Genomic DNA, 12,201 nt, shown 5'->3' with positions numbered 1-12,201 from the left:
CTCAGGCCCCTCTGCTTCCTATATGCTCTGCTCTCTCCAGCCACTCATCTCTCAGCTCACTCCAGCCACTCCGCTTTCTCTCAGCTGGTTCAGCTCTCCCAGCTCTCGCATGCCTCTCAGCGTTCTTAGTTCTCTGCTCTCTTGAGCATGTCAGCACACGCAGGCCCCTCTCCTTCCTACATTCTCTGCTCTCTCCAGCCATTTATCTCTCAGCTCACTCCAGCCACTCAGCTCTCTCAACTCTATCATGCCTCTCAGCGTTCTTAGTTCTCTGCTCTCTTGAGCATGTCAGCACACGCAGGCCCCTCTCCTTCCTACATTCTCTGCTCTCTCCAGCCATTTATCTCTCAGCTCACTCCAGCCACTCAGCTCTCTCAACTCTATCATGCCTCTCAGCTTTCTTATTTCTCTGCTCTTTACTCCCAGCCTTCACAGCTTGTTCAGCTCTTACAGGTCTCCTGCTGAGCATTTGTGTCTATTTCTCTTTCCTGATTGGTGAAGGCTTAGAAAGGTTTATTGTATTATAATTATCGAGGATTAGACTGTGTAAAACGAGAATGAAGAGTTCTGCATTAGATCTTTCGATTTTTTTTGTTTGTTTGTATAATGGCATGAAATAATACAAAGGGCATTTGCTTCTTTCAGCAGAGAATGAACAGCCATCAGATGATCCCTGCTGGGGAGAAGTGCTACGAGTGCACGGAATGTGATAAGCACTTTCATCACGCAGCTCACCTGACAAGGCATCAGACATCCCGTGCAGGAGAAAGACCGTTCACATGTACAGAGTGTGAGAAAAGCTTCAGTCGGTGCTCAGATCTGTACAGGCATCAGAAGATTCATACTGGGGAGAAGTCCTATAAGTGTACGGAATGTGATAAACACTTTAATCGGCATCGCACTTGAGAATGCATCAGACATCCCACATGAGGGAAAGACCATTCAAGTGTACAGAGTGTGAAAAAGGCTTCACTCAGAGCTCTGATCTGTACAAGCATCAGAAGATCCATACCAGGGCGCGACCATATCAGTGTACAGAATGTGAGAAAAGCTTCAGCCAGAAATCAGATCGGACCAGGCATCAGAAAAGCCATGCTAGGGAACGACCATACCAGTGTTCAGAGTGTGAGAAAAGCTTCAGTCAGCGCTCAGATCTGTACCGGCATCAGCAGATCCATACTGGGGTTCGACTGTATGGTTGTGCGGAGTGTGAGAAAAGCTTCACTTGTAGCTCACATCTGAACCGGCATCAAATGAGCCATACTGGGGAGCGACCCTACCAGTGTACAGAGTGTGAGAGTAGCTTCTGTCAGAGCTCAAATCTGTACCGGCATCAGAAAATCCATAATGGGGAGTAACCATATCAGTGTGCAGAGTGTGGAAAAAAACTTCACTAGGATATCTAATCTGTGCCGGCATCAGAAGAGCCACACTGGGGAATGTGAGAAAAGCTTCAGCCAGAAATCAGATCGGACCAGGCATCAGAAAAGCCATGCTAGGGAACGACCATACCAGTGTTCAGAGTGTGAGAAAAGCTTCAGTCAGCGCTCAGATCTGTACCGGCATCAGCAGATCCATACTGGGGTTCGACTGTATCGTTGTGCGGAGTGTGAGAAAAGCTTCACTTGTAGCTCACATCTGAACCGGCATCAAATGAGCCATACTGGGGAGCGACCCTACCAGTGTACAGAGTGTGAGAGTAGCTTCTGTCAGAGCTCAAATCTGTACCGGCATCAGAAAATCCATAATGGGGAGTAACCATATCAGTGTGCAGAGTGTGGAAAAAAACTTCACTAGGATATCTAATCTGTGCCGGCATCAGAAGAGCCACACTGGGGTGCGACCATACCAGTGTATGGAGTGTGGGAAATGTTTCACTCGGAGCTCACATCTGTACCAGCATCAGAGGATTCATACAGAGGTACGACCATACAAGTGTAAAGAGTGTTTGAAAAGCTTCACTCAAAGCTCAAGTCTGTACCACCATCAGAAGAGCCATACTGGGGCCCAACCATACCAGTGTACAGAGTGTGGGAAAAACCTCACTCAAAGCTCACATTTAACCCGGCATCAGCAGAGCCATACTGGGGAGTGACCATACCAGTGTATGGAGTGTGGGAAAATCTCCAGTCAGAACTCAAATCTGTACACGCATCAGAAGATTCATACAAGAGAACATCCTTACCAGTGTACAGAGTGTGAGAAAAGATTCACTTGTAGCTTCAGTCTATCCAGGCATCAGTGGATTGATACTGGGGAGAAGCCCCCATCAATGCATACAATGAAAGAAGAGCTTCAGTGGCCCACCCATCTTTGAGTGAAAATCGAAGGACCCATACTGGGGAAAAACCTCTGCTAAGCACTTTAATCAGGCATCACAAATGACATCTCACCTGAAATCCCACATGGTAAATAAACCATACTAGTTTACTGAGCGTACGAAAAGGTTTGTACACAGCTCAGCCCTGTACCAGGATCAGAGGATCCATACACAGAAGGCCCATCAGAGCCTTAACTCTGAACTGCCAATGAAAAACCCATACTGTGGTATAAATAGACTGTATAACTGATACCATTCATCACACACACACACACAGTGTAGGAAGGAATGAACCAGATGCCAGGCCTTCTATGTCTATGCTTCAAGATTCTGGAACCTCCTCCCTGTCAACATCCGACTTGCCCAATCACTTCTACAGTTCAGGAAAGAGCTGAAGTCATTCCCCTTCAAGGAATGGCTCCTCCTTAACACCTAGGTCCACACACCCTGCACTCCGCACCCTACCTGACACTCAGAGACCTGCCCCCCACTGTCTCTTCCTTGGTTGCTTGTAGATCCCTGGCAGCCAATTGCCCACCCTCCCCTGTTAGCTCCCTCTCATTTTTTCTCTGCTTCCCTCACGGTTCTTCCCCCTATGATTGTAAAGTGCTCCATTGCTTCCCGAAGCTAGGTCCACACTCATAAATACCTTAATATTAAAGACTGTACAAGGGTACGGGGATCTGAGAAAAGCTTCTTGTACAGCTCAAATATTTACATCCATAGGAGGATCGTACAGGGGAGAAGACTTACGGGCTCCAGAGTTTGTGGTCATGGAAATAGAAGTCTGAACATGACTTTGCTTCTGGTGGATTGCAGGCCTCCAGAGATGATGAGAGCGACAGTCTGATGATGCAACAGCATTTCAAGATGATACAGGCTTGCAGCAGGAGCCAATTAGTTTGATGAAGTTTGGCGTGATACTGGTTGAATTTGCAGAGACATTTGATGAGTTGCAACATGTAGGACACATTTTAGGGGTCCCAGTGGGGTTACTGGAAGGCCTGCCAGGAGGCATTGACACCATTCAGGTGAGAGAGGACCAAGTTTGCTGGGATCCGAAGTTTGCTGGGATAAATGGCTTGATTTTCACAGGCGTGAAAGTTGACACCAAGACATTTGTGTCTTTCTTCCTATGTGATCCTTCAAGGAGAGATATCTGTGCAGAAACCAATGGATATAGCCCAACTGGCCTGCTGTGGTGTGAAGCCCTTGAGATTCATAGCAGTGAGCCATATCTGGATGTCAGATTGTTCAATGTTGCTGGCCAGCATTAGGAATTTGCTCTAGAGTGGTTGAGCTTCAGGTAAGCACTAGATATTCAGGACTGGATCAATGTGAGTCAGGCTTTAAACATGCAGATGTCTTTGATGGAGGATTTATTGAGGCAGAACTCTGTGTCATCTGCAACCCAGTGGATGTTGTGTGGAGCCAGAAGAGGTCTGAGCGGTACCGTGTACATTTTGACGATCAAGGGGAAGGGGATGAATACTTGCTGGACTCCACATTTGTTGGGTTGAGTTGGTGATCGGGAGAAATCAATTTGGATGAATTGGTGGTGGTTAGCAAGGTAGGATTTGAACCAACTGAGAACAGTGTTACTGATTCCCATGTGATGATGTAAAATGTGGTGTGTTGCTGGTGGTCTACTGTGTTGAACATAGCTAAGAGGTTGAGGAGAACCAGGATGGCCATCATCGAGGATGTTAAGGGCATTGTTCATCACCTGGATGGTAGCCATTTTTGTACCGCAGGGGAGTCAGAAGCCAGATTGGTGGTGGACTGAATGAGGATATTGGCATTGATGGGTTGGAAGAGTTGCCTGGCTACTACTATCTCAAGGATCTTACCTAGAAAGGGAAGACGGTGATGGCGCGGTAGTTGCTAAGATCATTGGGAACAAAAATAGCATAGGGTACAACACCAAAAAAGAATGTAAGAAAATAGCCTGCAAAAAATAAGAGCGGCCACAACTACAGTGGAAGATACAAATAACTACTAATGAAATAGTAGATGATGAAGAATTAGCACATAAACAGCAGAGCAGTGAACACCAAAGCGTAAAGATGAGATTAATGACAGGAGAGTAGTGTGATTGTCATCCTAAATCATTTGCTAACAGACGCAGGGGAAAATCAGACATTGGAAATTCTTCTATTCCCATGCGAGTGAACAGCTAGCTATGGATGCATAATATATTCTTAACATAAGAGCAAAACACAGAGCTGGAGACTGTGCCTCCATATGCATCGGCCTTTAGCTGAAGGCAAATCTATGACAAATTGCTGGGGAATGTTTCCATCGTATACCATATTCACCCCCCACCTGAGTGTGCACCAGTTGAAATAAAGAAGACATTTTAGCACAGGGGCAATGTGCTGGTCTTGCTGGCGTTTTTCTACTTGTGAATGTTATGGAGAAATGTGTGCATGTTTATGGTGGTATGTTCCTTTCAGGCCCCAGTGTGATTTAACCCCAGACTACCTGGACTCTTTGTAATCTGCACTGGCACCCCAGTTACGTGGGTTTGAGGTCTGATGACACATGCTCCTATATGGATTTGCCCTGCAGGGGGCAGCATGAGGGATGCATTATCTCCAGCTCTATGATCAAGCTTTTCTTGATCACTTACACACAACAACATGGCTGAACTCTTCAAAATCTGCAGGGAACTTGCCTGCCCATACGCAGTATCCTCTGCCCCTGTTCCTTCTCAGGCCCTTTGCAATGCACTCGTCACTCACTTCACCACCAAACCCAGGACACACTGAACAGCCTTGTCATGCACTCTTCCAACCCATCCCCCCCTTGCCTCCCCTAACCTCTCACCCTGTTGCTTCCTTCTTTTCCTCTTTCGCCTCTGTCTCTATGGAAGAAGTCACCAGAGTTGTCAACTCCATGAAGGACTCTTCCAAACAGGTTGCTCTTCAGAACCATCAAGGACACCATTTCCTCTCTCGCCCCTACTCTCGCTGATCTTTGTAACCACTACTTGGATACTGGTTCTTTTCCATCCTCCCTCAAGCTCTCCCTTGTGCGCCCACTCCTTAAAAAAATGTCAGCAGACCCTTCCTGCCTGGCCAACTATCGCCCCATCTCCATCACCCCCTTTCTGAGGAATCTGCTTCAGAAGCTAGACCTACCCCAACTTAACTCCCACACTGATCTTGTTGGCAGTCTCCACGACCATCTATCTGGATTCCGAGCATCAAGAGGCACGGGAACTGCTCTTCTGAACACCCGTGAAGAACTGCTTGCATCCCTTGATTCCAACTCCCCAGCTGTCCTCATCCTCCTTGATCTCTCTTCTGCATTTGACACAGTGAACCACTCCATGACACCCTTGGTATCTCGGAGCGGGCACTGGACTGGCTTACATCCTTCCTCACTGACCACTCTTCCAAAGTCATACTGCGCATCTTCTCCTTCGCTACTTCCTTCTCCAGGTGTGGCGTCCCCCAGGGCTCCATACTTTCACCTTGGCTCTTTAACATCAACATTACTCTGCTGGCACACCTCATTTCCTCCTTCTCCCCCAACTTCCAGTGTTATGCTGATGACACACAATTCTTCTTCAAACTTCCCACAGACGCCCTTGCACCATCCATCATCCCCGACTGCCTCTCAGCCATCCAGGTCTGGTGTACTTCTAATGATCTCTGCCTCAATGGCAGCAAAACTGAGATCCTCCCTATTGGGACACAGGCACCCGACTTCTTGCCTTCACTCTGGCCTCCTTCCATGGGCTCTCCCCATGCTCCCTCTATGGAAGCCAGAAACCTTGGAGTTATCTTTGTTTCCTCTGATTCCTTCCTCCCTCATACTCAGGACATTGCCAAAAAGTCCCACTTTCAGTTTTTCCTTCTGGAAGGAATTCTACCTTTTCTCACCTTCCCCCAGAGTCTCATTGTTACACGGGCTCTGGTTCTCTCTGGCTTGACTATTGAAATAGCCTCCTCCTGAATCGACCTTCGTTCACTCTGCGACCCCTCCAGCTAATCTAGAATAGGGCAGCAAGACTTATCCTTGGCCTTAAGCCCAGGGATGGCATCTCTCCTGCCCTATGAGATCTTCACTGGCTACCGATCACAGCACAGATTAAATTGAAATCCCTCTGCATAATCCCCAAGGCTGTCTGTGGCCAGGGACCACTCTATCTGCAACTCTTTCTGACCAAATACTCGCCCTATAGACACCTGCGTTCCTCTGGCACCAACTCCTTGTGTAAATCGGTTTGCTAAACAGAGTGCAGGTGATTGATCGCTCTCCTCTGCGGGCTCACTTCTTTAGAACCGTATCCCCCAGCCCACTTCATCTTTAGCAGGACCACCCTATGTTCCAGAAAAGCCTCAAGACTCTCTTCTTCACTTTCTCCTTCCCTCCCCCTCTCCCCTGCTAATTGCACATTAGGTTGACCGGTGTGCAGGGCCCTTATGCATCCTCGGGGCCCTAACCTCCCCCATTTTACCATCCCTGCTGCTGTCTATCCTCTGCACTTTGCCTCGGCTCACTCTCCACCACTGAAGGTTGCACTTACCTTTCCTCATAGTACTTCACCTGTTGCTCTCCATGAGCACCACAGCACCTATCCTATACCCTCCCCCCTCTGCATTTGCACGTTCTAAACACACACACAGCTTAGTAGGTGCGTGTTACCCTCCCCATTGTCTCTTCTTTTATTGTTGTATTTAATTAACATTGTTGGAATTTCATTTTCTATCCTCCTCTGTCCCCTCCCTGTTGCCCTGTGGGCACTTTAAAACAGTATTTGCTTGTGAACAATACATCAATAAACAGTGCATAACAGCTGCTACTCTGTGACCTTTCACAACACACTCATGAATATCTAAGACTCCCCACAAGCTCAGAGGTTCATGCACAGGACAGGCGTGCAATGGGCCCATTTACAGTCCCCTCCACTATTGTGTGATAGGCATCACTCATTGTGCACACACTATGGGCCTCATTCCGGGTTTGGAGCTAACCATGGAGTAATTAGCTCCATGGTTGCCTCCGAAACCATCTCAAATCCGGCATGGTGAATGGAGTAATTACCAGTGCATTCCAGGGTTGGAGGGACCGGTAATTCCCCATTCACCTTTTGCCCTTCCCCATTACCATTTCTGCCCCATAGGGCTCAATGGGAATGGGGAAGGAGGTAATTATGGCACCGTAAATTACGGTACCGTAATTACCTCCGAAGTACCTTTGCAGGTCCCGTACTTAACTCCTGCTAAAAGCAGGAGGTAAGGAAGGACCCGCAAAGGGACCTCGGAATACGGAGGTAAGGGATTACCGGCATCGGCACCCTTACCGGTGCCGGTAATTCCTTACCTCCAACCTCGGAATGACCCCCAATGGGACTGTAATATGGCCTTCATGCATGCCAACTGCCTCTACCAAACATCTGTACCAGGAATAAAGCCTGCGTCTTCACCCCACTCTTAGCAAATGGAGAAGTTTCTGAACAGGCGAAGAGCTTAATGGTACGGCAACAGTGGCTTCAGTAATGCAACTTGCTGTTAAGGTTGCTGCCAACACATCCATCCATGTAAATATGCCATGTCAAATGCTTCACATGAACTAAATGGTATGTTATGTTCAATATTTATACAGTGCCAATTGTCAGCGTAGTGGTCTTTCACATCAGACCTTGTCTGAGAGGTGGCGTATTGGGACCCGCAGGGTGTCACTAGAAATCTGTGATTGTGAAAGGAGGAGGGTTGGGGAATAGGGGAAGGTGATAGGACAGGGGATTACCTATTACAGAAACAATTAAATGGAGAAACGCATGAGGAGGGGTCATCCTGGTTTTGGCCAATGGGGGGCATGCTTCTTAAATGTGATTTTTTATTGATAAGCTTGAGAGAATTTTAATAGAAAGGCGTAACTGCAATGTCACTATCTAGACCACCCCATGCATGGTGCTAGATACGACTGTTGTGTGGTTGCATGCTGGACTTTAGAGGTGCGCATGCGGTCTGTAGTAGTGTGGAGGCTTTCAACAGATTCAGTTTGTAAGAAGCAGTCCCTGCAACAAGGGAGAGGAATGGGTTTGCCACGCCAAATGACAGATGTGTCAGCACCAAGAGTTGGGCGTGTGTAGATGAATGAGTGGGAAAACAAGAGGTAATCCAGGAGGGAGAGGGAAGGAGGCACACTGAACTTGAGACCAGGCATAACACGCTCCTTAGGCTGTGAGCTTGTATACTTCAGGTGACTGATTGATGTAGTAAATGATTGGAATGTCCTGATATGGTGGGATTGCATTAAGGAGTTTATTTTTTTTAACACTTTTTTTTTATTAGTGGTCCAGAAGATACATAACACAGTTACAGCTTTACCTTAAAGCTAGAAATAAACATAGCAAAAAGAAAATCAGTACAGCTATCATACATCTCATCGAGGTGGTACATCTACATAGCTTCATCTTCATCGGAGACCATAGCACACAAAAACATTCCGAAGGGCACCCAAATATCTTTAGGTCTACTAGCCGATGGGCGGGTGAGGACAAACTGTTCTTCAGCCTCGTTCACATATGTCAATTCCCAGAGGAACTGCTTTACAGTGGGTGGCACAGCATTTTTCCATTGTTGTAGAATACATTTTTTGGCAACTGCGCACGAGACATTAAATAGTCTTCTGTTTTTTTCGGAGCACTTGCCTATATCTCCGAATAAATATTTCTGTGGGGTCAATGCCGGGGGGATTTGTGTAACCTCCTCAAGGAACTCCGCCACCTCCCTCCAGAAGCCAGCCACCATCGGACAGCCCCAGTAAAAGTGAAATGGACCAGCCTGATCCGCCTTGCATTTGGGACATTTGCCTGGACTATCTGGAACAAACTTTGCTATCTTGGCCGGTGTGTAGTGTAATCTGTTTATGATTTTAAATTGTATAAGGCGTAGCCCAGCGTTCAGGGAAACCCTCTTGGTAAGGTTTACATTACCTTTCCCAGGTCTTATCGTCTATAGGGATTTGGAGATCACTCTCCAATTTACCTTTTATCAGGTTGGTCGAGGGTGTGTGCCTGTATTACAGTGTACAGACTGGACACCCCCAGTCGGTTGCCCGCTGTTATCATCTGCACACATGGGTGCGTAGGGGGTTCATCGTGAAAGACGCCCAGCACTTCTGGAAGGCCGATCTCATACAATAGTACTGCAGTGTCCTAAGTGGGCCCCCGCCAAGAGCCCCCATGATCAGCTGAAGGGTTGCAAACTTCCCATCTATAAACATATCTCCCGGTCTCATCTGTCCACTTGGATCCCAGGCCTCTCGTAGGCTGGCGTCGTGTGTTGGTATCATGTTGGGGTAGTTCCAGAGGGAAACCTTGGGGTTATACGGGGCCAGTACTCCCAGTCTTTTAAACATAGCTTTCCATGCGCCAATTGTACAGCTCACCGGTTTGAAGTTGCATGAGTCCATGTAGTGTGCATCAAAGATTAGGGACTGTATGTTCGTGGGGGAAGTGGTGAGCTCCTGTACCTCCACATGTGGGGGACCCTCGTCCTTGGAATACCAATATTTCGAGGACTGGGCCTGGGAAACATAATAGTAAAGTTTAAAGTTAGGTGCTGCTAAGCCGCCTGCGGAGTACGGTTCAGTTAGTTTTGCCCACCCTATTCTTGGAGTCTTCCCATTCCAAAGAAAGGTCGTCGCCATGGATCTGAGTTTATTAAAGAAGGGTCTTCCCGGCCATATCGGGATGTTCACGAATAGGAGTCTGTGAGCAGAGTCCAGTCTGCAGCAGAGAGAGCAGGAGTGAGGACCTGCAGCTACGACCCACGATCTTTGTTTCCAGTGTGCCTTTAAGAAAAAAAAGCACTATATTCTTTAAAAACATTAGAAGAGCGCGTGCAGAGTCCGTGAGCAGAGTCCAGTCTGCAGCAGAGAGAGCAGGAGTGAGGAGCTGCAGCTACGACCCACGATCTTTGTTTCCAGTGTGCCTTTAAGAAAAAAAAGCACTATTTTCTTTAAAAACATTAGGAGAGCGCAGAGCGCGCGCGGAGTCCGTGAGCAGAGTCCAGTCTGCAGCAGTCCGCAGCAGGCAGCAGCGGCTCGCGGCTTGTGACTGAATACAAGTCAAGAGGTAAGAGACTTTCATGGGGGAAAATAGGCCGTTCACTCGGCTTAAGTTAAAACAAACCCAGCAATCTTTATCTATAATGCACAGTAATACTATGGACACTGACCTGCATTTAAACAGTGCCCCTAGAAATGACCTTGAAATCGAGGGTGATCTAAGACAGCACATACCCCTTGACGCAATTAACGAGGAGGAGAAAGTAGTGTGAATGGACTGATAAATTCCACCACTCCCGCTACCTCTATTACCCAATGCATAACAGGTACAACATTGGAAGCGCGCAAAGAAATTGCAGCGCCGGTCTCCTTGGAAGCCCCCCTTCTCACAGAACTTGAGCCGGCGAGTGTGTCGTCCTCTGATGAACTGGAAATTGAACTGGCAAATGACTTGGTGCAAGCCCAGGCTCCGGAAGAGGTCTGCGCAGTGAACATTGATGTTGAACTATTGTCAACACCGTAACAATTACACCTGCGTGACCAAGCAACAAATGAAAACGCCTGTGTGGCGGTTGAGAGTAACGCGGTGTTAAAGAAAGGAATGGTTAACAAGGAAAAGGCTCTCGTGGAAATACACCTCGAACCAACGGACTCGCACATTACTAACGGCAGTAACGTTAGGAATTGCTTTAATTCAGGCGGAAACCCAAGCAATGAGACAAATCATTGGGAAGTTGATCTAAACAGAGACAACGTGGAATCGGACGTGATTGAGATAAATGCGGAGGTATTTCAATCACCTTTTGATGTAACAGACAACGAACTGCTTGCACTTGAAGTTCCGAATATTGTACTTGATCCAAACTTGCTGAAATGTACCTTTCCATTGTCCGCTAAACACCATGCTAACCTGCGCGAAGAAAGCACGCCAATACAAAAAAACCACAAACGGCGCTAAGGCTTCTAACCAAATCAAACCAACAATGTTTTCATGCAATAGAGATGTGTTAAAATCCTCTAATTTATCAACTAGTGGCAACACCGTATCGGGAGCTGTAACCTTAAACTCGTCCAATGGCTTACAACAGGGTCTCTCTATTGCATTGCCGCAAAAAGAGATTGACTTGGCAGCACAAGAAGCACGCCTGACTAAGAGACTTCTAGCTGATTTTGAAGAAATAAAAGAGAGATTAGTTACAAGCTTCTCTCATGGAACTTTAAGTAATAACTGCTCGGCGGAAACTTTCACTGACACTAATATTGGAGGGGACCCCGAGTATACCACCAGTGGCAAAGCGTCAGGTTCGAACCAGAAACACACGGAAAAGAAGCACATTACAGATTGCCTTGACCCACATCCAGCTATTGCAATAACACCTTACTCAAAAAGTCAAGGAAGGCACTTCTGCACCAAGGATGACATCAGCTCAAAAACAAAGAACCAGATGGGATATACCTGTGATGAACAAATTCTGCCACAGCCTAAATGTATTTCATCAACGAGCAGGAGCGACCAGAGCATTCCAAGCAAGGAAAATAATGGCAGTCCGCAGAGAAAAGATTCTGATTCAAAATCAAATCTATCAGTTGCGGCTGCCATTCAGATTCATAACATCGTCTTGGCTGCTACATCATTGGCCTTAATTCCATTTATAAAGCTGTATGAAAGCTTGAATGAATCATCCCAAAACAACGGAGCAATAATGAGACATTTGGATGACAAAATAAACAAAATTGAAAAGGAATTTGTGGCCTTCCAACTAAGACAAGAAGCTGAAAACAGTCAGTTTACTGAACACATGAGCAAGTATTTTGATCAGTTGCTGCTAGAACACAAAGGAACCAAACTGTGT

The 12,201-nt window shown here is 46.9% G+C and overlaps 1 pseudogene; it reads left to right on the top strand.

Moving 5' to 3' along the window:
* The first annotated feature begins 658 nt into the window (after positions 1 to 658).
* Positions 659 to 4,683, top strand: LOC138489375 (zinc finger protein 420-like; annotated as a pseudogene).
* Positions 4,684 to 12,201: the final 7,518 nt, after the last annotated feature.

Source organism: Ambystoma mexicanum, chromosome 9 (assembly GCF_040938575.1).
Source record: "Ambystoma mexicanum isolate Mex_15411 chromosome 9, UKY_AmexF1_1, whole genome shotgun sequence".
Classification (NCBI taxonomy): domain Eukaryota; kingdom Metazoa; phylum Chordata; class Amphibia; order Caudata; family Ambystomatidae; genus Ambystoma; species Ambystoma mexicanum.
Note: the sequence above shows the minus strand (reverse complement) of the source record. Positions and strands in the feature narration are given on the sequence as shown.